The 24,541-nt window shown below is 41.7% G+C and overlaps 1 protein-coding gene across 4 annotated transcripts in view; it reads right to left on the bottom strand.

Moving 5' to 3' along the window:
- CNR1 (cannabinoid receptor 1) overlaps positions 1-18,576 on the bottom strand; it is a 29,227-nt gene extending 10,651 nt beyond the window's left edge. Inside the window, exon 1 of one of the 4 annotated variants that reach the window (XM_061131666.1) lies at positions 18,495-18,576. The gene's annotated coding sequence lies outside the window, so the exon portion shown is untranslated. Of the gene's footprint in view, positions 1-6,965; positions 7,019-17,315; positions 17,592-18,094; positions 18,246-18,494 lie in introns of those variants that run through there. The other 3 variants (XM_061131665.1, XM_061131663.1, XM_061131667.1) reach the window with 3 other exon arrangements.
- Positions 18,577-24,541: the final 5,965 nt, after the last annotated feature.

Genomic DNA, 24,541 nt, shown 5'->3' with positions numbered 1-24,541 from the left:
CTGCTTCCTGATTCCACTCTTCAGGTCTCTCCGGAGCTCCCGTCTTAGCCTGGCCCCCGCTGCTCACTCCCAAGTGTCCTCAGGCTCCCGGTTCAGCCATCTGCCCATCATGTCCTTTCTCACAGCCCCAGCTCTTCCAGAAAAGGCCCTACATGCGCCCACCACTGGGCCACAACTTTTGAGTCAACTTTGCTCTTTGTGCAAATTTACATTTGCTGAACAACTCCACTCAAGTATGAAAGTGTTTATATAACAGGAGGGACAGAGAAGAATGCTATAATCTGTGAGAGCCATTAATGGCCCTGGCACATCCTCAAATCTCGGTTTTGCTTCTCAACTCCCCCCCGTACTTAAAACACACAGCGCACTGGCCTAGGAGATGGCCCCTACCCCTTGAATCACCCTGCACACCTTCCTCCTTTCCTCCTACCCTTCCCTCTGTCTGAAATACTCATTTCCAAGGTCTCTGTTAGCTTATCTTTCTGAGACCTCCTTGACCTGCCCTTCCCTCCATGCAGAAGTAGTTCTCCCAATTTCCCCTTCTATTATAGACCGTACTACACCATTCTCTCATGAGTTTACATATTTATTTCCATAACTAGAATGTGCTTTCCAAACACAGGACTGGTGTCTTTTATTTTTTTATGTGACTCACCAGCTTGACAACATGATGGCAGGTGAAGGAGGGGGATGGGGGAAGCTGGGCTCCCTTAGAAATCCTCCCACAAAACTAACATGGTGGCAGTTGAATTTTACTGACACACGAAAGCCGTGATTTAAAAATATATATTTGCCTTTTCTTAAAATTAGAAGAGAGAAAGGTAGTAAATTCAATGGACACTTGGCCTGAATACCAAAGCTTGAGCCCAGCATTTCTTGGGGCCAGTCCAAGACCTCCATCCGATAAGTCATCTTCTCTAAAGTAACTAATTCTCCCTTCACATTGCCTAATTAAAAACTAATTTCTTTGAAATTCGGATTATTTTTATGTACACATTCCACTCATATAATTCAAAATGTACAAAGGGATATACAGCAAAGAATCAGCCTAACCTCTCGCTTTCCAATGTTCCAATCAACCAGTTTTCTTCGTTAGAGACAAGACACTTCTTGGTACTCCTTCCAGAGGTATTCCAAGCATAGTCAAGCAAATACATATACATTTATTCCCTCCTTATTTTCCTTTTAACCAACACTACATACAGTGTTTTGCATGTTGATTTTAAAAGTGTACGTGAAGACAATTCCACAGCAGTACACAAAACCTCCCTCCTCATTTAGCAGCTGCCTTGAGCACCCGAGGAGAGTGAAAAGTTGGCTTAAAGCTCAACATTCAGCAAACTAAGATCATGGCATCTGGTCCCATCACTTCATGGCAAATAGATGGGAAACAGTGGAAACAGTGGCTGACTTTATTTTTCTGGGCTCCAAAATCACTGCAGATGGTGATTGCAGCCATGAACTTAAAAGACGCTTACTCCTTGGAAGGAAAGTTATGATCAACCTAGACAGAATATTAAAAAGCAGAGACGTTACTTTGCCAACAAAGGTCCGTCTAGTCAAGGTTATGGTTTTTCCAGTGGTCATGTATGGATGTGAGTTGGACTATAAACAAGGCTGAGCATCAAAGAATTGATGCTTTTGAACTGTGGTGTTGGAGAAGACACTTGAGAGTCCCTTGGACTGCAAGGAGATCCAACCAGTCCATCCTAAGGGAGATCAGTCCTGGGTGTTCATTGGAAGGACTGATGCTGAAGCTGAAACTCCAATGCTTTGGCCACCTGATGCGCAGATCTGACTCACTGGAAAAGACCCTGATGCTAGGAAAGATTGAGGGCAGGAGGAGAAGGGGACGACAGAGGATGAGATGGTTGGATGGCATCACTGACTCGATGGACATGGGTTTGGGTAAGCCCTGGGAATTGGTGATGGACAGGGAGGCCTGGCGTGCTGCAGTCCATGGGGTTGCAAAGAGTCAGGCATGACTGAGTGACTGAACTGAACTGAACTGATCAAGGGTAAAAAGAAAAAGGTAAAATGTGAAATTAATTCTAACAGTATATTTTATTTAACCCAACGCATCCAAAATATTTTCTTTCAACATGTGGAACTCACATTAAATAAGAAGCTTTGGACTTCTCTGGTGGTTCAGACAGTAAAGAATCTGCCTGCAATGCAGGAGATGCGGGTTCCATTTCTGGGTCTGGAAGATCCTCTGGAGAAGGAAATGGCAGCCCACTCCAGTATTCTTGTCTTAAGAATTCCATGGACAGAGGAGCCTGGTGGGCTACAGTCCATGGGATCACAAAGAGTTGGACACTACTGAGTGACTAACACACGTGGAACTAACCATACTTCAAGTGCTTAATAGCTGCATGTGGCTAGTGGCTATCATATTGGATATCACAGGTCTGGAGTTGCTTTTAATCGTTATGATATATCATCTCCCTAATCTACCATCTGCGTGCTTTCCCCCACTGATTCCAATTAATCAAAGCACTAGTAATGAAGAGAACATTGAATTAGGAGTTAGTAAACCAAGATTAGTATCAGAGCTATATTTGGTTAAGTAGTTAATCCTTCTAAGGCTCATTATCTCATCTGTAAAATGGGAAGAAAGAAGTGGAAAAGGAAAGTGGAGGAATCATAGAATTGTTCTAAAAATTAAATGAAAGAAAATACGCATGTAAAGTATTTAACATAGTGCCTGGCACAAAATTTAAGCCTGTAATAAATATTAATTATTGTTATCATTATTTAGTATAATGACTCTTTGCCATATATTATTAATTATACTTCCAGATAATTCATTGGCTTAATTAGCTCATAGGCTGCTTATTCCATTTTGATTTTCCTCTCAGCACTTAAAGCATGAAGCAAATAAAAGATACACACATGGGTGAGAGAGGCAGAAGCTTTACTGAATGTCTATGATACTCCAGGCATTTGAGAGACTTTGCATATATTCTATCACTAAATTGTCATAACAACTCTATCAGGTGCTTATTTATAATCCTATTTTGCATATAAGGAAATGGAGGCCCTTATGTTTTAAATAAACTGTCCAGGTGTGAGGAATTTGTAGCTGAACCTATGTTTCTCAGACTCCAGAGTTTCTGCCTTTGGACTTTATACTCTTTTTTAAGGAAGAACAATAACTAGGATAAAGCCATTTTGCATTTTATAGTATATTCAAGTCTTCCAGCCTCTTACAAGCACCAATTAAGGCATTTTGCCAGCAGTAATTAAGACTACCTCCTACTAAATCAGTCTTTCCTATCCCAGCCCATCTAGGTAAATCTGCCTACTGGCATGTCCTCAAGGATGAAAATGTTAGCATTTGGAAGAGCTATAATGCTTTCTCAGTAAAGACAAAGAATCATGGACCTTATTTCAATAATGCAAAACATGCACGCCTGTGATTTACTCTATATTAAGATCATCATATATGTGATCACAATTTCCCATTTTAATGTGACCAAGCACTTTCATGAAAACAAACTAGCTTGTTAAAATCAGAGGCAGGGCATGGCATGGTTATGAAATATAGAGTAATTTCCGTCCAATGTAAGCCAACTTTATAATTAAAGAATGCAATTTAAAATATACATGGATTTTGTGCAGTTCAAGAATCTTAGTAATGTCAAAATACCACTGTGCTCCGGCTATTTTAACAGTTAATGGCATCGTGGCAGGAAGACTGTTCTCTGCGTTTTTGGTAATTCTTTTCCTTTATTTCTACCTTTGGATTATTACAGTAATTTCCACCTGATTATTTTTCTGCAATGAGAGTGTTCTTTGAGAGTTCATTAGTAATATAGCTTAGGCTTTGTGGGGGATGCAGCTGCCATTAATTTTGCTTTTGTTTGCTACTGGGAAAATCATAATTGCAAATGTTCAGCAAGATGCGTAGATGCACCTATTAAATAAACAGTTGGTTTTTATTACTATTATACTAAAAGAATGACTGAATGACATTTAAGGTGATTTTCCTAGAATTTTGCTTTTTTAAAAAATAAGCAACATACTCTAATTTAGGCTGTCATGCCTTTATGCATGCATGTGCAATTAGTTGCTCAGTCGTGTCCAACTGTTTGTGACCCTACGGACTGTAGCCCACCAGGTCCCCTGTCCATGGGATTCTCCAGGCAAGAATACTGGAATGGGTTGCCATTTCCTCCTCCAGGGGATCTTCTGGATCCAGGGATCGAACTTGTGTCTCCAGCATCTCCTGCATTGGCAGGTGGATTCTTTACCACTGAGCCATCTGGAAAGTCCTTTATAATAACAATAATAAAAATACTTTAATACATTGAATCTTATTATTTTTAAAAAGTTTCAATTTTTTAGAATAATATCACCTGTTCTTTTTTTCCATCTCTATGCACACCCACTTCTCCATCCACCATCTCCAAACTTATATATCAACCAGCAGCCTATAGTATCATCAAGAAATTTTCATGGGTTTAGCAGCATGGGGTTTTTTTTAAAGTCTATTCAGAGTCCATATTTTTGTTTCTATAACCATCAAGGGTATAAAATATCCATGTTCTTAGGATGAGCATGAAGTAAGTCTTTAAAACAAGACTTCAAATAGTCTTTCCTGTATCAATATAATTTAATAACAGAGTATTTTAATCTTCATTGCTCCACTGAGGACCTTCTTTGTTTTAGAATGATACTTAAGTAATTTAGATATTTGTCACTGTTGATTCTGGAGTCAAAATCCTTGTAGCATCTTGGCGGGGGTGGGGTGGGAAGGCACTATACAGTATTAGATTCCTGCATGATGTCATATCCAGGAAGGCAGAAAATCCTCTAAAAGCATCAGAAACACTGCTGCTCCCATTGTAGTTACAGACTGTATCAGCCCACTAGGCTCCTTTTCTAGATTCTAAGTTTGTAAATGCTTTAAGGAAACAATGCCAAGTTCACCATGTCTAGACTAATAGGGATTCAGGATATCAAATACAGGAGCTCTAGGCCAATTCTTCATCTGCTTGGCTAACCTCATAAAAAAGCATTGTGAATGTTTCAAGAGAAGGAAGGTGCCAGTGGATATATTTGTTATGTTCCATTCATTTCTGGGAACAAGTCTGGTTTATCTTAATTTGATCAAGAAAAATAACTTGCTCATGTATTTCTCTAAAGTTAGTAGGGAAAATTTTAACTGCATTATGTCTAAGGCATGTCCTTCATATACACGGCAGATCTCATGTGCCAACATCACAACTAGATGAATGATGTTTCTGTTACAGCTGAATGGGCAATTGAGTCTTTTCTCACTCTTGCCCAACCAGTTGAGCTTTGGAATTATTAAAGTACTTTGGTTACTTATTGCATCATCTTCCACAGCAAAGTCAAAGATTGACTTAATTATCCTGATGATTCAGGCAAAAATACCCAATTCTTCTTCCTTGTGTTAATGTTCTCTTTCTCATATATTAATATAAAAGAAAATTCCATTATGCTGGTAATGCTCAGTTGGTTCTGAAAGCTTTAGCTTTTCTTGTATTTTGTAATATACAGCAGAAGTTATTAAATGCACCCTTTTCTCTGGTCTATTCTTACTAACAATATGAGTTAGATTTTTCATAAAAAATATCTATTAATATGAACTAAATAGCATTAGGATATTTATAAGGCTACATTTCAGTTCAAATTTAACCTTATATATGCCTACTTATTTAACTTTTGAAGTCTTATTAAAACATAAAGAATTTTAGGGCTCAAGAAATGATGCCTTTAAACAACATCAAATTAAGCACTATGAGGTGACAATGCTAGAAGGAAAGCCTATCACAAAAGCAAATTAATGATACAAATGAACCGATTCCTTAGACTTGCTGACTTCTATAACCAATTCCATTGATCATTTGCTTTTGCTCTGGAATTGTGATGTTTCCTCCTACCAACCGCCTTTGCATTTGTGGAGGGAGAGGTGCCTGGTTGGGGGTGGGGGAGATCCCTTTTCTACAAAAGCTGTGAAGAGCATAATGGAAGCAGCCATCCCTTAAAATAGAATCTGCAGCTCTTTGATTTAATAGAAGCCATGGTCCATATACAAAATACTCCACAAGACTGTCTTTATCTGGCATATGAGATTTGATCAATATAGGCCAAAAGCAATATGCAGAACCCAGCAGGCAGGTTATCTTTACAGGTCATTGTCAAGGACAGCAATAACTTAAAATGTGCAACATGTTATCTAATGGAGCAACACACCTTTTGGTTTATTCACTCATCTTTCAACAACAAAACAAGTATCTTCTCTTTGTTAGTCCATTAACAGACAAAAGAAGTCCAACTAAAAATCAAGTCTTGCTTCCCCAGGCTCAAATCTCAAAGTGATTGGGTGACTCGGGTGATTAAATGCATGACAGTGAAAATTCCAATTCCCAAATATTTTTCAAGCAGAAACATTATGTGCCAGGCATCATGCTAAGGCTATGCACTATTCTTGTGTAATATCCACATAAATTAGGTATTATTACAATTCCCATTCTACATATGAGAAAACAGTGGCTTAGAGAAGTGAAATGCTATTGCCCAGGGTTTCCTACCAGAAAGGGGGGAGTTCGAAATTCAACCCAGGACTGCCTAAGTCAACACCTCGGCTCTCAACTTTGAGGTCCAGAAACCATTTTAAAAGACATTCTCCTTTCCATTTGTAAGGCAAAGGAAAGAACTAACTTTGAGAAAGGAGGTAATAAATACCGTACTTAATAATTTTACAAAATGAACAACTAAAATCAGAAAGAAAGATCTGCTGACAGTAAAAAAAGGTTGCCCAGAGCACTTGCAAATCATCCTTATCCCACAGGTTTTAGGGACAAAGTATAACAATTAACTATAAGCTATAAATCTCAGCCCTGGATTAGCACTTCATTTCCAGTGGCTATTAGCAAGTAATAAATAAAATCTAACTTGTCTTTGCCATTATTTAAGAAAAAACTTATACAGACCCTTTTTTCCTTCAGTCGTCAATTACAAGGACCGTGAGCAGTGATGAGTTTCCACAACACCTGCAAGGAATGGGGAGGGCACTTTCTTCATGCCTGAACGAGACACGATGGTTGTCGGTTGACAAAAGCTTGAAACAGCCGTTGCTCAAACAGAGATATTTGGACTCAGTAGAAGTCACCCCACTTTCCACTGGGAGCAGAGTGGTTTTCTTAGGCCCAGAGAGAGACTGCCTTTCTGTGGCGAGTTCTTAAAATCTTGCCTGGAATCCAGGCAGAAGAAATCCTCAGAAGGACTCCAGAAACGGAGAGCCCGTGACTGACTCCTGGCACTCAAAGGCACAGGCAGAGCTGGGTTAAATGTAAGGTGCAGATGGATACAAAGTCACAGGCCCTTCACACGCTCTGTGTAAGGTCTGTATTGGGCATGTGCTCTGTGCTAGACACTGTTTGTGTGCACGCTCAGTCACTTCAGCTGTGTCCAACTCTTTGCAACCCTATGAATCAAAGCCCGCCAGCCTTCCCTGTCCATGGGAGTCTCCAGGCAAGAACACTGGAGTGGGTTGCCATGCCCTCCTTCAGGGGATCTTCCTGACCCAGGGATCAAACCTGATCTCTTAAAGTCTCCTGCCTTGGCCGGCGGGTTCTTTTCCACTAGTGCCACCTGGGAATCCTGCTGAACACTGCAGATATTATATATCCATGTATCACACCTAGATAATGGATGTGGGTCAAGGAAACAAGGGAAACAGTTCTCTCTTCCAACAAACCTTTCAAATAAAGTCCATTCATCTGCCCTTCCCCTCCCACAGAAGACAGGAGTGAGCAGGATATGAGTACGTGTAACAGGCAGATGGTACTTCATCATCAAATAGTTCTGACTGGGGTAAATGCCCTTCCTACACGTGCTCTGAAGTCTTCTCCCTGAAGAGATGACAGGCGATGCTGAGTCATTCTAGAGCAGTCTTTCTTGTGTCGAAACCCTTCAGATCATGAACACCTTGAGAGCAGGGTAGGGACTTGGAGTATATGGTCTCGAATGTCCTCTGCCTGGCCCTCTGCCCGCCATTTAGTAAACAAGCATTTAGAATGCTTGCTTACTAAATCAATGTTGGCAATAGAGCAGGGCTATCCCAGCAGAATGACTTTTAACTGTGGCTAGTTTTCTTTGGCGTAAAGTCCGTTGATCATCAGGGAAGTAAACCTGAGCCTTGGTTATACAAACATCCATCTGCAAAGAACTGCCCAGATGTAAAAGTTACATGGAAGACATCAACAACTGTTTATCCCAGGATCTTTGATCTCAGTTTCAAACAGAAATTATATTGATGGCAAGCAGAAGTTCTGGACAAAGATCAGGTATTTACTTTTTATTCTGATCCTTGTTCAGCCTGGTGTATTATGAACCTCAATGTTTGGCCACATAAAAATGATATATAAGGAGATTTTTGTGAGATGCACAACTGTGAATGAATTCTAATTATACACTGTTGATAGACCTTTAAAGACAATACATAAAACTATGATTATAATGGACGTTTTCCTCAAATGCATACTATTATGCACTGATTTTTCCCAAGTGGTTTCTCCATGTGCAAGTGTGTTTTCAAAACAACTTGTCAAGAGAAGTTATGTGAAAATTCAACCACTAGATGGAGTGGCTTTTATAAGCCCTCAGGAATCAATTTGTGACTCTGTTCAGTGGATATAGTTCTTGCTTTGGTTGAGCAACTTCTCCTGCTACAACATTTTATGCGTTTTACAATTGAATTAATTTAAACATAAATAAGAAAACATGTTAGAGAGGGTTAAAATGGGTTATTACTATTGCCTAAAAAAACAAAATTTTTGATTATTTTTCTGAAGCAAAAGGGCATTGAGAAAATTTAATATATTGATAAATATTAATTGTGAGTATTTGGAATTCTGCCTCAAGAAAGTAATTAAGAATGAGTAAAGGAAAGTAGTTATACTGAAAACAAATGACATGTTTATGCCAAGAGATGCTAAAAGTAAGAAGGGAGTATCTTGGGAGCCCAAAATCAATTCTAATAACAAACTCAACTCATTTCTATTTTATGAAACATTTGGCTTTCCAATTTTCAATTATGAAATCACCAACACAGGTCATAACTCTGTGATGAAAAAGAATGGAAAATTATTTTCTATTCTTACAGAAGCTAAAATGGAATATTTCACAAGAGAAGTTAGTATCTGTTCAAATACTCATACAAATCAAGGATACAGTAGCTTTCTAAACAACTCAATTTCCTTCCTATCATTTTCTTGCTGGAATAATTTTAAACATTTTTATTGTTAAGTTCAGGGTTCCATTTAAATGTGATTTTAAAAACTAGGTACTTACATATCACCTACTTTAGTTGAAAATTACCTACTTTAATAAAAAAAAGTTTCAGTGTGTACGAACAATACATGATATAAGCAGAAAAAAATATGCTTTCAAGATGCAAATTATAATGTACAAATAGAACTAGAAGAACTTGGTTTCAATAATGATGTAAAAATATGTTTTGGAAATGTAACAAATTGTATGCAAGGTCAGAATTTTCATGCCACTGAAACCATGAAGTAGTTCTATTATACTTATTTCAGAGTTTGATTTTGAATTAAGGTTTGTGTGATACAGCTATATGATTTTGAACAGAGTTGAGGAACTAGAAGCATTGAGAAAAATGACATGAAGATAAAGAACTAGGAAATAAGATGGTTGAGCACAGGCTGGACATCTCAGCATACCTCTTGAAGAGTAGTCCGATAAATCACGTGTGGTTTGGGAGTGCACACCTAGTTAGTTATTTTATAGGTTGTACTTGTGAGCTCACTCAGTCGTGTCTGACTCTTTGCTACCCTGTGGACTGTAGCCCTCGAGGCTCCTCTGCCCACGGGATTTTTCTAAGCAAGAATACTGGAGTGGGCTACCATTTCCTCGTCCAGGATATCTTCCCGACCCAGCGTCTCCTTCATCTCCTACATGGGCAGGCAGATTCTTTACCACTGAGCAACCTGGGAAACAATTTTATAGGTCAATGGCTCTGAAGGGATGCTCTTCAGCCAGCAGCATCAGCGTCACCTGGGAACTAGAGAGAAGCGTAGTCTCAGGTCCAACGTCAGACCTACAGAATCAAGAACTCTGTGTTTCTGAGTTAGGGCACTTCTGTGTCTTCTCAAGGCCTCCAGGAGAGTCTAAGACACTCTGAGGTTTTAGAACCATTGTTAAAGAAGATGGAGACCTGTGAAAAAGACCAGATGAAGGAGGAAAATAAAACTAACCTTTAAGAAGTATTGAGGTTAGATAGGAAGAAAGAATATTCTATGAGTATAGGTTTTAAGATCATTGAAATGGATTGCAAAGGAAGCATAAAATAATATAAAATAATCTCCCACAGAAGATCTTTAAAATCAAGCTTTTTCTATTTGATTGAAATAGAACAATGTAGTCTAGCCTGAAAATGAGGGTAAGGCGTGAAGAACCTCTCAAGGATTTTCAGTCTCCAAGCTTCTCTGCACTTTTTCAGGAAACTTATTTGCTAGATCTTTTGTCCAGCAAAGAAAAGTGGCTTCAAGACATAACATGTACTTACCCAGCTGCAGACATAAATTAAAAACTGCATACCATTTTTTCTTAATTCTATTTACAAAGCCTAGGCAAAGTTTGATAGGACCACTAACCATGTCTTTCAACACCATTGTGAAGGAACTCACGATTACTGAGCATAAAAGAACAGGAAAAAATAAAAGTAACACTCCAGCTTATTTTCTTTTTAAGCTGGAAACATTTCTGTTTTCTCTTCTTTTCCCCCAAACCATAAAATAATGTATCACAGGAGATGAACCCAGAAAATGGCAAACTAAAATGGAAATTTTGCAGAAGGCCCAACCAATGCAAATCTATTGCAAATTATCTTACAGAACTACCCCGGTAATTATGCAATTTGCACTGCTTATAGCTGGCAGAGATCTTTCAAAAATACCTACAAGTTATAAATACATGGAAATATATCCCCAAGCACTTAAATATATGACTCTGGGCAGACTGTTTCCTCTATAATTATTTCATCAATAAAAATGGATCATAGATTACTCATAATTAGTTTCCTTAGCCGAGGACTAAAATCATTCAAAGATTTCCCCCTTTTCTGATGTGTATGAACTTAGATCTAATTTTTAAAAGGAGTCGTATATTTTCTAAAGTCATATTCCCACATAGGCAAAAATACAGAATTCTTTGGGCAATCATTTCCTTACTTTGGTTATGAGTTAAATTGTTTAACTTTTTCAAGTCTTTTTTCATTTTTCTTCATGTGCATATCACTTGTTCCCCACAACTTGTACAAAGCTAGAGACAACACTTGGAAATTCTGGTAGCCATGCATTGAAATGAGTTGAAAATATGGTCCATTTAAGAAGTAATGCTGGAATAAACCAAAATACACAGATCAAAGTGGTATTAAAATAAACTTCCCTTACAAAGGAATAAATCAAGTTGATTTAAATATAACTGAGTTAGAAGCAAACAAGAGTGACAAAGGCATATCACCTATGATATCGGTTCACTTGCTATATTAAAAACACCTTTTTTAGCCTCCTGACCAACAGAGTGAGTTAGCGTTAGTCGCTCAGTTGTGTCTGGCTCTTTGCGACCCCACCGACTCTAGCCCACCAGGCTCCTCTGTCCAAGGAATTCTCCAGGCAAGAACACTGGAGTGGGTTGCTATGCCCTCCTCCAGGGGATCTTTCTGACCCAGGGATCGAACCCGGGGGTCTCCTGCACTGCAGGTGATTCTTTACTATCTGAGTCACCAGGAAAGACCAACAGAAATCAAGGTTATAAAATTTCCTATTCAAATGTCTATATGTGAAAGTGGAAATTTGCTTTCATTGGTTTTAAGCGTACTGGAATTTATCACCAATTTAAAGGTCAGACTCCTTTTAACTCAATTTACAGAACTCATATTGACTCCAATTATCTCCTGTAAATACACGGCCTAAAGAATGGATAAACAAATGATACAAGAAAGAGGGGAAGCCTCCCATGTCAACAGAAACTTTGAAAAACATTCTTTCCTAATTACATTTTATTTTAATTATATTTAAATATACTACTGACATACACAGTTTGTGAAAGCATTTGCCAGTATATTCAACTCCCACAACAGATTGCCTGGCACGTCTTTGAAAAACGCTTCTGCTTTTCTTTAAAAAGCAATAGCATAGAATTTGCGAGTGGGAATAAAAAAATAGATATTACACTGTTGAATTTTGGAAACTATGCTGTACTTTATCTCCTGAAGTGAAAAAAATCTTTTTCACTTCAGAGTTGATAATGATGGTAAGGAATCACGTCAAAGGTATCCAGTTTCTTTTCAATGAATCCAAACTCTAAACAATTAAAAATCCAAATCAGAGTGGAAAAATAAGACATTAGATAATAAAATATCATACTCCTAGGGGAAAATGATTTTCCATCTGTGTTAGAAGAAAAAGAAACTTAAATCCTTTCATTCAAAAATGCAAAGTTTACTTTGAGAGGCTTATTCGAAATGACAGACTATAATGCAATAATAGCACTAGGGGGTAAAAAAAAAAATGAGTCGGCCAAAAAAAAAACCCAAAACCCCAAAACACTAATTCCCATCTGACCAGTCTCAACTCACATGTTCACTAACAAAAGAAAACAAGCAAAGCAGAACTTTGAAAGCTTTCCTAAAGTGCAGGTGTGAACATTTCCCCAGCTGGGGCTAAGACAGAACTCATAGTATTTCAGTACAACTGCAATGACTCTGCCAGACCCATTTGCTCAGATTAGGGGAGTACACAGTTCTTTCCTCAAAAACATATGAATGCAACTCTGAACCTCAGAATTCCATGCTCCCTAAGTTATGAAATTAACCTGTCCCAGTGAAACTTTCAAATTAGAGGAGATTCCAAAGTTATTCACCAATCATCTATATGAAAAGTACTTCAAATATATGGAAAGCAACCATGAAAATTAGATCAAGAATATATTTGTCTTCTCAACTGCCCTAGAAAAACTGTTACAATGAAATGTACTTTATTTTCCATGAGGCACCCTCTTCAGTAAAGAAATATGACCCGGGAAAGCTTTTTAGTAAACATTTTATGGTAAGAACTGGAGGTAATCACACTGACTACTTAAGGCAACGACTTTGACCTCTGATTACGGATATGTCATAGACATACCTATTATCCATGCAGGCCTGTTTGAGATAGAAGTTCATCTAACCTCAAATCATTCGAGGAGTACCAAGAGAAGCACTGGAAAACCACTAAAACAGCCTTCCCCTTTGCTCCTCACAAATTTCCCATAGTTTTTACTTACTTGTAATAGCATTATAATGTGTTTTATCCAACAAATATAACTATATTAATATGAATCTTGTGACATAGTGATAACTCTGTGTGCATATGGGCATGCTCAGCTGTGTCCACCTCTTTGCGATCCTGTGGACTGTAGCTCACCAGGCTCTGTCCCTGGGATTCTCCAGGCAAGAACACTGCAGTGGGTTGTCATGCCCTCCTCCAGGGAATTTCCCCAACCCAGGGATGGAACCTACGTCTCTTATGTCTCCTGCACTGGCAGGCGGGTTCTTTACCACTGTGCCACCTGGGAAGCCCATAATAACCTTGTGTATCTTCTCCCAACTTTCTTTCCAAGACTAATAAACAACCAGTGAAAACTGTGTTAAACACAACAGTCAGTGTTTATGAGAAAACTATAATTGAATGTGGTTCTGCCCATCCTGGAATCTTTGCAAGATTCTTAGAACATAGGAGACTGGAATAGATTTCCACTCTCCTGGAAAATAAGAACAGTCTTGTTTTGATTCAAGGTGGGTACTTCCTTTGGCCTTGAGTTGTCCATGTCCATCTTCACAGTTCCCTTGAATTTGGACATTTCCCCAAATTTGTAGAATTTATTTAAAATCTGAATCATATGTTCAAATATATCAAGGCAACATGTCTCAATTTTTAATTTAGTTGTAATTACACATCCAGGAAAAAAGTTTATTCATACACACATATAAAGGTGTATTTATACATCCTGTCATCTTAAATTCTGCAATCTATAACTTGACACTACATATACTCTGGATGATATTTATTGTTTCTTTTAGTCCAGAAAATATATGGGAGAAAACTAAGCTGATCTGCAATATATTATGAGGTTAACCCAATCTAACCTAAGAATATAGATTGGGTGGATAAATGGTTACCAAAACATTAAAGAGCAATTTAGTTACAAAGTGCTGAACCTTCCAGTCCCTCAAAAACAGGATTCATGTGGTTATACTGTAAAGTTAACCTCATCATGAGAACACGATTAGGAAAGAGCTGGAGGCTCAGAGGGAAAACAGGAGGCTAAAATTTTACCAATACAAAATATATCCACTGGTTGTGATTTCCTCATTAACTTTTCCACCAGCCTTCATCCATGAAAAAAAAAACAACTCAGCAGAGTTTTCGGCCCCTCAAAATATAGATATGCAATATAGAAACCTGGCCTTGGCATAGTTTTTCAAACAATGTTGGGTCCAGGTGATTCCAGAGTCAGAAGCAGAATTATAAATAATTTAAGCCCAAAGACTGGCTTCACCCTAATTTGTTAGTTCAATTAGAAGATGATGAATACAAAAATAAAAGAGACGGGTTTACACCAGTGGTGACACAGCATCCCTTTTTGTAGGAATGAAAGCTCTCATCTGCGCGCCTCACGCAGCTGAGCAGGCATCATTACCCCGAGAATAACAGGCAGCAAACTGACAGGCTCCATCTTCCTCACCAAATTCAAGATGCTACAACCAAATCTTGTTTTACTCATCACATGTTGTTAGGTATTTCCAAGTTTGATTTATTACTCTTTTTTGCAGCATTCCTGGAGAGCTAATTATGGGAAATAATCCTTTTCCTTATTAGGCCAACTGTGTTCTGGGAAGAAACATTTGGTAAGCCTGGTGAACTATAAACTGCTATGAGAAGTTCCATTTCATAACAGTTTATTCTGATAAGCCGAGTATTCCAGTTCTAATTCCACCTAATAGGCAAGACAACCTCGGAGCCTGTCTAAATTTTCTGGTGGTGAATATTGGTTCCGAGTTAAAGCCAAGCAGTATGTCACACAACTGAAAGAGTTTTTCAGGCTTCGCCTTAGTAATTTAATAAGCTGATACCACATACTAAACACGCATCAGCGCAACCGCTGGGACTGCTGCTTTCCTGAGAAAAGAGGCAACCCGACTGCAGGAGTTTTCTTTTGGAAGAGGCTGTGACAAGCACAGATATAGTGGTTCTTCTGGAGAATTTCATTCCCAGCAGTTTCGTCTTGGTAACATTTAACAATTTCACTATTTTAACATTTTGAAATGCCAAAAAGAACACAGTGATCCTGCAGCTAGGCTTATTAGAGAAGAACAATCTCACAGGCGAGACAGGGAGGCACGTGGTCCACTGGGAAAAGGGTAACAGAAAAAGACAGAAAACAGCAGATAACAAACAAAGCCGAGCACTACTCCAAGGGAAGACGGGACTTTGTTTTCCCCAGAAGGTGAATCTTCACTCTCCAAAGTGAATAATGTTATTTACAGCTTCTTTTAAGGGACAGGGCATAACATTCTTTTTAATATGCATATATACTGATGCTAGCTATTAAAAGGGGGAGATATGAATATAATGTGCCTTTTAACCATGAGTATGAAAGCATAGTAATTTTCTTTCTGAAAGGTCAGAACCAAGCATTACCCGCCCTGTGGCATTATTTTACCCCAGAGAGGCTTAGGAACACGAGGAAACCTTTCCCGGTCAAACACTTGATACCTACCTGAGCCAAGACTGCTCCTTGTCTGGAGTAGGAGACATCTTTAGAATAAAAAGAGTTCATTTATAGTAAGTTCTCTTGGTAACCTAAACTAGTTTTTAAAAACCATATCCAAGTGTTTTGCCTAACTGTGGTAACTGTTATTGCACCTACAGTAACTGCCTGCAGTATGCAATGTTTAAAATTCTGGAGATGCATGGATTCTGTTCATGTATAGATAATCAGAAAATAATCTGTGTCACTTAAGAAACTGTACCTAGCCTTTCTGAGAACATCGCTCCTAAATGAGTTAGAGAACAGAGGAGGGGCAAGGAGTACAAGGGGATAAAAGGACAGAGAAAAAAATCAATCAGTGTATCTTTTGCTGCAAACTGTCAGCAGGGTGGGATTAGAAAAGCAACACTTTAAATCAGATAAAGACCTAGGGGAACCTTAAAGGTTGGCTGCTCTGAGCTGCTCAGGATTCTGCAAAACAGACTGAGGGCAGTGGTCACCCACTGATACTGTCCACTGAGCTTCCCCAGAGAAACTGCATCTCCCCCATTGTTCAAAAGATATCAACTTGGTAACACAAATGAGAAGAAGTTATGGAACCCACTGAGATATATTTCAACACCTTTAAAACCAGTAGGTAGATCTGTTCGAATCTCTTATTGGATTAAATGCCTGAGGATGCTACTACATGAAGAAAGCAACAACAAAGGCAAGAACAGCACTTATCTGAAGGAAAATAAAAAAGATGCGAGACAAAATAACAAATAGGTGACTCAATTTTTTCTCATCTGTTCAACTGAAAACTAAAATCAGAAATAGGCATGATGCTTTTAAACTTTCAAACGGCCAAACAACAGTTTCTCACGTCTGTCACAGCAAACATTCTCTTTCACCGGAGCTGATCATTTGTGATTGTGAGCCTGGCAAGTAATGTCTTTTAAACAGACCACATCAACTTTTTTTCATCTAAATTCAATGGTTCCATCACCATTCAAATTTAGATATCAGTTAAAGGCTAATTTCTTTTTCCTCAAAGAAAAGTGGTTCCTGTAGCTACATCTTTATATGCAAAAGTTTATTACTTGATATACATTTCTTTACATGACATTTAATAATCTGACTTTGGACAGCTTCTAGGTTTGGTGCAGAGATCGATGTATTTCTTCAGGAAGACTCAGCTGCTGATGGGGTTTAGAGGCATTAAGCACCAGCTCAAGGGCCCGTTTTTCCAAACATGCACTATTAAAACATTTTCCACAAACAGACATCCGTGCATACAGACAGCCAGGTGCTCACACATTCAATAACTAGTAAATGGTAGAAACCTCCAGAAGTAGCACAGACCACAGTTAGGCAGGGGCTCTAAGGCTAGGTAAACACCAGTGCACAATTCGCTCACACGGAATTAGAACTCCACGAAGGACACTTGGGAACCACACTGGTCAGCACCCGAGGGGGCGGGAGGCGGGAGCAGTATTTACAAATGCAACTCTACCAGGTCTTACCCTTCGCATCCCCCGGTCCTCGCGGGAGAAGCTCCCTCGGCACCTCTCGCCCAGCGCAGGGGCTGCTGCTCTGCTTGAACGAAACGTCCCCCCACCTGACTCTACCGAGAGCTCTGCCGGGAACCGAGGCGCCCCGCCCGGGCCAGGGGAAGGCACTGGCGCCGCGGGAGCCGAGAAGGAGGCGGAGGCGGAGAAGTGGAGAAGGAAGGGGTGGCCGAGGGAGTCGCGAGAGGGAGGCGGCGCCGGCGCGGGGATGCGGGCGAGGAGGGGTGGGGTGGAGCGGGCTGTGCCTCCGTCGGTCGGTCGGGAAGTCGGTCGGTCCGCTCAGCCCGCGCGCCGGCGTCCCCTGCCTCCAGCGCCCGCCCGCGACGGCGATCGGGACTGGCGCCCCCTGCGCTCGCGAGCCTCGCCCCTGGCCGGGGCTCCTCGCTGGGTCCTCCCGCTCGCCCCGCCTGGCCCGGCGTGGGGCCGCCCGTTTCCGCCAGCCCGGGCGCCCGTCGCCTCGCCCGGCGCGCGCGGTCCCCGACTCTCCCTGCGCTCGCGCTCTGGCTCCCTCTCGCTCCGGTCCCATTTATGAAGCGCGGTCCCATCACGTGTTAATGAGCCTTTGTCCTGCCCTGGCAGCGGCGGCGGCGGCACAGACCCCGCCGAGGGAACTGCGCGGGGAGGGACCGGCGCGCGGCGCCCGCGGCTCCAAACTTTGCTGGCGCGAGGGGACCCGCCGCAGGCGCCCGCCCCGGGGCCAGAGAGGACGGGCCTCTCTGGCCCGCGTCACCTACTTCTCTTCCTCCTGCTCTGCGGCCGCCGCGGTCCCCGGGGGCCCCACTGCCATGACCTGGCTCTCCTTCCAGACACTCTCACACTCCGGCCGAGCCAAGAAAGGGCTCGCGCCCGCACCGTCCCCGACCTCGGGGCCATGAGTCACGCGCGCCCGGCTAGCGCGCAGCGACAACACCTCGCGCGGGGGTCACGTCTGAGCCAGCGGGCTGAGCCGGAAGGGAAGGGGGAACGGAGAGGGGGGACGAGGCGGCGGCGAGCCCGGCCCCGGGGGTGCGGCCTCGAGCCCCACCCAGGCACCCCCAGTTCCGGGCCGCCTCCGCGGCAGGCGGCCACTAGCCGGGCCCGGGGTCAGGCGAAGCCCGGGGACCGCGCCGCGCAGCCCCCGAGTCCCCGTGCTACCTGGCAGAGGCCACGCGGCCACCTGTCCTCCGCCCTCGGGCGCCGCCTGGCTCCGCGCCGGGCGCCTCCTCCAGCCTCCGCCTTCCCCGCCCGGCGCGGACCACTCGGGCGCGCCCCACCCGCCCGGCCCCGGCTGCAAACATTTGGGCTCCGTAGGCGGCTGGCTCTGCGCCTTCCTGCCTGGAGCGCCCCCTCCCAAGCCGGGGTTGGGGGGACCCCGCGCCTCGCACCTTCTCGCAGGAAGAGGACGCCCCCTTCCAACGCCGGGCGGGGGGCGCCCGGGGCTCGCGGGCAGCCGCCTGGGGATCCGTGGTGCACCCGGCTGCTGCGGCAGGAATTAGGGGACATGCTCGTTAATTGGTTCCACTATCAGCCGCTGTCTGCCTCCCGTGTGCACGGATCAAACCTTAATTGGTCTTTACATTTATCATGGTGAATTGCGAACCAGAAACAAGCCCAGCCGCTGCTTCAGCAGAAAAGGCCCTCCCCCTGTCCCCGGGGCAGGGCAGGGCTGTGGCGGCGGCGATCCCGGTTATTTAGACATCTTTATCTCTCCGGAGTTGGGTCGGGGGAGGACTGCCTGGTTTCCACCTGATGCAGCCACAGCTCCTCCGGCCCCAACAGCCCCGCGAAAAACGCTTGGTTCGGTTCCCAAGCTCTCCTCTCCGTGACTGCCTCAGCGTTCGTTTTATGACACCCCGCTAGGATCCGGCAATTTCTGCTCAGTCCTCATCTTGCACGCCCTCTGGTTCCCATCTCTAGTCTCGCCTTGCCAAAGCCCAGAGCTCAACAACAATCGGAACAGATCTGGGCCCCATATTTGGACTACGTGATGAGAATCCGGAAAAGCGAGCCTCTCAAGGAAGGGAGGAGAATTGGTGCGCAGGAAACCCATGGATGATGGGTTCAGAGTCCTGGATAAGGAGAGGCTGTTGAGTGCCTTTTGGAAATCTCCATCCAAATCACAGAAATACGCAGGGCTCCACTGAAGTCTTTGAAGATCCCCTAAATTGCTTCAGGCTAGAAAAAGTATTTCCCATTTCCCTATCAGGGAAATGGCCATTTACAATAGAGTCCGCAGCGGAAATGATTAATTTCTGCTAGGTAGGTAGACGGAATAAGTTACAAACAAAGATATGATGGAACCGTCAATCGATGGCGAATGGGCAGATGCGGGATTAAATCTGATGCCTGGGGCAGACTCTGCTTCCGTCTGAAAAAACCCTCTTCAACTACTTGCAACGCGAAGACAGCTCTACCTAGAGATTTAAAGGGGGCGGGGAGGCAGGCACTTCAGCATTTGTTCCTTTTTTTTTTTTTTTTTTTTTTCTTTTCTTTTTAGGGGTCATGATTGTTTATTTCACTTTTACCTTACACCCTTGGCAGGAGGATATATTCGCCAAGTTTTGCCCCCTTTTGACCTTACAGACTTTAATGTCCCAAGTGATCTGGCGATTTAATAAGAAATAGTTTGCCTCTTCCTGGTGGCGTAGGTTCAGATGTTTGCTAGTAGGATCTAGACAGCTCTTCTGATGATGATGAGGTCGTCTTTCGGGTGACTGGAAAGGATAGGCAGTTGGGCTTCTGGAGGGCTCTTAGGCAGCGGGGTTTTACATGGAAGCTGCCACGCTTCTCTGTAGCACGATGATGTAGCTCTTGGGGTGGCTGAGGTGTTCAGTATCCCTTGGGAATACGACACTGACACTTGCTGGGTACCCCTTATAGGACATTCTCCCAATTACCAGTCTGCCCCTTGGTAGTCAAACTCAAAAATTTAAGGGTGGAAACCACTTATAACCTAGGGAAGGAATTCCATGGAAATCTTGTATCTCAACTCAGCCACACCAACTTTTGCTTTCTCCTAAAGAAGAGCAATCTAATTACTATAATTATCTGTAAGTCATCCTAAATCTCTCTTGAGTGATGGTGGATCTCTTCACTGAATTCTGAAATTCCAAGCAGCAACCAAGGATCCAAAATGACCTGAAGTCTATTTGTTGAGTGACTGGCCAAAGTGACCTGTAGACAGTCACTCATTAAGAATCTGATCAAGTAGTGACTCCAGCAGCTATGACTGTTTAGCCTGTTATTCTGTTGTTGTTCAAGATGAGGCCTCGGGAGGTGGGGGAGAGAAGGCTGGAGCCTGACAGCTGGTAAATTGTACTCACTTTCCATTTAGAGCTCAAGGATAATGCTCAATAATGGAGTCAAAATTTGACTTGTGACCTGGCATTTTATCACCACGAGTGAATGCTTTGTTGGAACTGAGAGAGTTATTATGTTGTTTAGAAAATGCCATTCTTGTAGGCATGCTTGTCTATCTTTAAATTTTAAAATCTGTCTTCAGCTCATCAGGGTGTTAGACTGTCAGTCAAAGAATGGCTATACTTTTCCCTTGGAGCTGGAAGATGGGCAGATGGCTGATAGTGTGAAAGCAAGATGCTCCTTTGTGCCTCAGAGTTCTCATTTGGCCAGGATCACCTTTATACGGGAGGAAATGACTTGGTTTTCACATGTGGTTGGCCAGCCACTGTCCTCATAAGAGAGTCAGCAAGAATGACAAATACAAGCTGTCAGCATCTCTTTCAGGAAGACTATGTTGAAGGCACACATACATTTAACCTAAGACATTGAATGATCCTTGGTCATCACAAACCTAGGTTGAATTTGAACCTATGCCCTTCTGGGGAAAGACACAAAGAGCCCCGTAGTGGGTTTCACTCGTCCTTGCGTTGCTACATATGAGGCTGTCTGGCTTTTTAGTTCTTTATCCTTTTAAAATTAGAACAGGGCTATGATGAGCCAATTTACTGCCGTGCCGTGTAATTTAGGTTATTCACTCAGTGAAATGTAGAGGATGAGAGAACAGTGAAGACTGCATATTTCAACTTCAAAGAAAGATAGATCTCAATTTATTTCTGCCAAAGTATTGATAGTTATGTTGGACACAGAAAGTTAGAGAAGCGTGTTCTGCCTCCCTAAGATAGATGTGGATCCAAAAGGAGCCGTAATCCACAGTTTCTTTTTATACTTGTTTTGGTTGATGGTACCTCGCTCCCACTCCCCAAAGGAGTGATCTGTTGGGAATGATGAGTAATGGTTTTCCAGCTTGGGAACTGGAAGCAGAAACATCGCTTTCTTTTAGAGTTTTGGGAGTTCTTTCTGAGTTTGGGCTTCACGTGTTTGTTTGTTTGGCCTTTTTTGTTTGTTTGTTTGTTTTTGGTATTTTCAGTGTGTTGCTCACACCACAGGGCTGGAATGCTCTCAGATTAAAGACATTTTCAGAATGATGTTATGACGACACAATTCATTCTCATTTGGATCATTGCTTTAGAGTTCGACAGTTATTATTGGGTCTCCTTTGAAGCATTAAAGCAGTTTGTTTTTCAGCGGCTTTGCTTTGTGAGATGGGAATTTATTCTTCATTCCCAATCTAAAAGGTGATTGACAGCAAGCCTGCAGACTGGGCTGAAGCTCTGTCATCCCAAGCTTGAGATCTGAAATGTTTGTTCAGGAGATGCTCGATCAGTGATGCAAGCAACCTAAAGACCCTCCCGCACCACTTCTGCATGTTTCTGAAGAGCTACAAGCTGGTGATGGGGAATGGCATTCTATCTCACTCCACCATCAGAAATTAAACTTCATGAAGTCTGTTGTAGGTGGAGAAGCTGGTTGCTAGGGTAGGAAATGAATGGGATGAGGAAGGAAAGATGATGGGCTCCTCTGACCTTGGGGGACACTGCCTTATGTTAGGCACAAAGAAAATTCCTGCCACCTCTCAGTGATTTTTCCATATAACTAAACACATGCTCATTAGGGCTTTTTTTATTTTCACCTTCTCACCTTCTTTCATTAAACCCCACTTTTGAACATCCGAGCTGAGCAGCAGCAAGGAAGGCTGAGAAATGACAGGAAGGCATTTTTCCTTTGTTCATATGTTTTGTTTTGTTTTTCATCACCAAGCAAAGCATCAGTAATGAGGAGATGGATCATCCTTTCATTTCAAACCATATGAAAAGTATGTTCTAACAGATAATAAATAAGCACATGGTGCAAATAAGGGGAGTGAGAAAACAGGTTAATAAGGCTTTTGTTCACCCTTGATTAAACTCTGGCAAAATAGTCATCAAAACTCTATAATTAAAAAGCCTGCAAATATTATATGTCTAAATATTTCCTTTAAAACAATAGGGCAGGCAGCAGTATTATCACAACAAAATATGGAAAATAATAGAAAAATAGTGCTAAATAATACATATGTCTTAAATAGTCACCTGGCCTGCCTTCTAAGTAAACCCTTTTCCCAGTATTCTTCATGGTTCTTTCAACTTCAGATGGGAACATAGAATTGACCATCTATCTTGGATTATGGAAGTTAGCAGAAATAATGAACATAGAACTCCCAGCCTGGTGCCTGAAACTGGGGCTCTCAATAAATTGTCTTGCTTTCTCTCACCACTACTGCTACACTGTAGCTGCATTTGTATTCACTGTCTGGAGAGGACTGCAGGATGGCTGGAGGCATTGAATTCTCAAACCAGAGGGCAGGCAGGCAGCTGATTCGTAAACAAAGTGCTCACATTTGGTGGGTTTCTTCAGGCTCAGCTGTGACTTCTTTGCTGTCGCTCCCATTCTAAACAGATGCTGTAGATTATCTGCCTTACACGGTAGTCTGGATATACCGATACCCATGGAAGTCCCCATCAGCCATTGCCTGCAGTTCACTAGCTTTTCCTTGAAATGCAGCTGCCAGTAAAAATGAGAATTGGTGAAAGCCAATGGGGTGTATGATTAGTCTGTGGATTCGTTTTCTGTTGAATCTAAAACACGTTAAAGAAACAGTAACAGCTCAGACTTCATTGTTTCAACAGCATTGAAGAATTGAAAGGATCTTATTGTTTTCTAATTTTAGTTTAAAGAACTATTGATTTAGACAGGATGTAGATGAATTCTGAGAATAGAACATCTTGGGGATATAGATTTGAGTCCCCAGTTATCGCTTCAATGACCCAGATTATCACTTACCCTTCTAGTCCTCACTCTTATGTTCTGTGGGATGGGAGTACCACTAACCTGCCTAAATTCTTTTAAACTGTTGTTGAAAATGGTTAATAAGACAATAAAGGTGGGAACACAATGGAAGAAGCTTTAGGAAAAATTCAATGAAAGATTTTATTACTCTTAGTACTTTATCTGATGTCATGGTCCACTGATTTCTTAGCTGTATAAAATAACGTAGACTATTTTAGTTATTCTGCTCTTGTCAAGAGACAGTAATAAATAATGAATCTTAGAGCTGCAAAGACAATGATTTTGTATTTAAAGCCCAGAGAAGAGGATGTAGGATGCTAATAACCAAGTTGAAGACTCTTAGGCAAGAGTACTGGACAATGGATAATCATGTACACTGAAGAGAATTTCAGACCCTGGCATGATGGTATGTTTCTCTACACTGGTAAATTGATTGATGCACCTGTGCTTGTCGATACTGCATGACGCAAATTGTTGCCCACTTTTTCCACTTAAGGGGATATACTTTCCTGATGCATAAGAATCTGGAAAATGTGCAATTTACTCCTCCTTTAAAATGTAATTTTTCTCAAAACTGATTGCTGAGTGTTAAGGCAATATAACTCATATCCTCTCTATTGTAGGTATTGAGTAAAATAAGAGTAACTTCATCTCTATATAGTGTGTGGTTTTCAGGCATCAGAAGGACAACTGTAAGGGTAGAAATCCCATATAAGATGTTAAGTTAGAAGCTGTTAATAATTTTTCAGATATGATCACATGTATCAATTCAACACAACAGTCTAGAAAGAGAAATCATGTGACAATTTTATACTGTCAAAGTTATGAAAGAGTACATCAAACCATCAGTAAATAGCATTTTTTAAAAAACCCTTCAGCTCTGAAGTTTTCTGTCGTGATCCACTATGAGAAGAACACCAGTATCAAGGCCATGCCTCCACTCTGTCACCTTCTAGAGGAAGGTTTTCATTTCTCTTTCTCTAGTTCTTTCTTCCTTTATAGATGCTTTTGTTAAT

Source organism: Dama dama, chromosome 28 (genome assembly GCF_033118175.1).
Source record: "Dama dama isolate Ldn47 chromosome 28, ASM3311817v1, whole genome shotgun sequence".
Classification (NCBI taxonomy): domain Eukaryota; kingdom Metazoa; phylum Chordata; class Mammalia; order Artiodactyla; family Cervidae; genus Dama; species Dama dama.
This window is presented reverse-complemented; position numbering and strand designations above follow the sequence as displayed.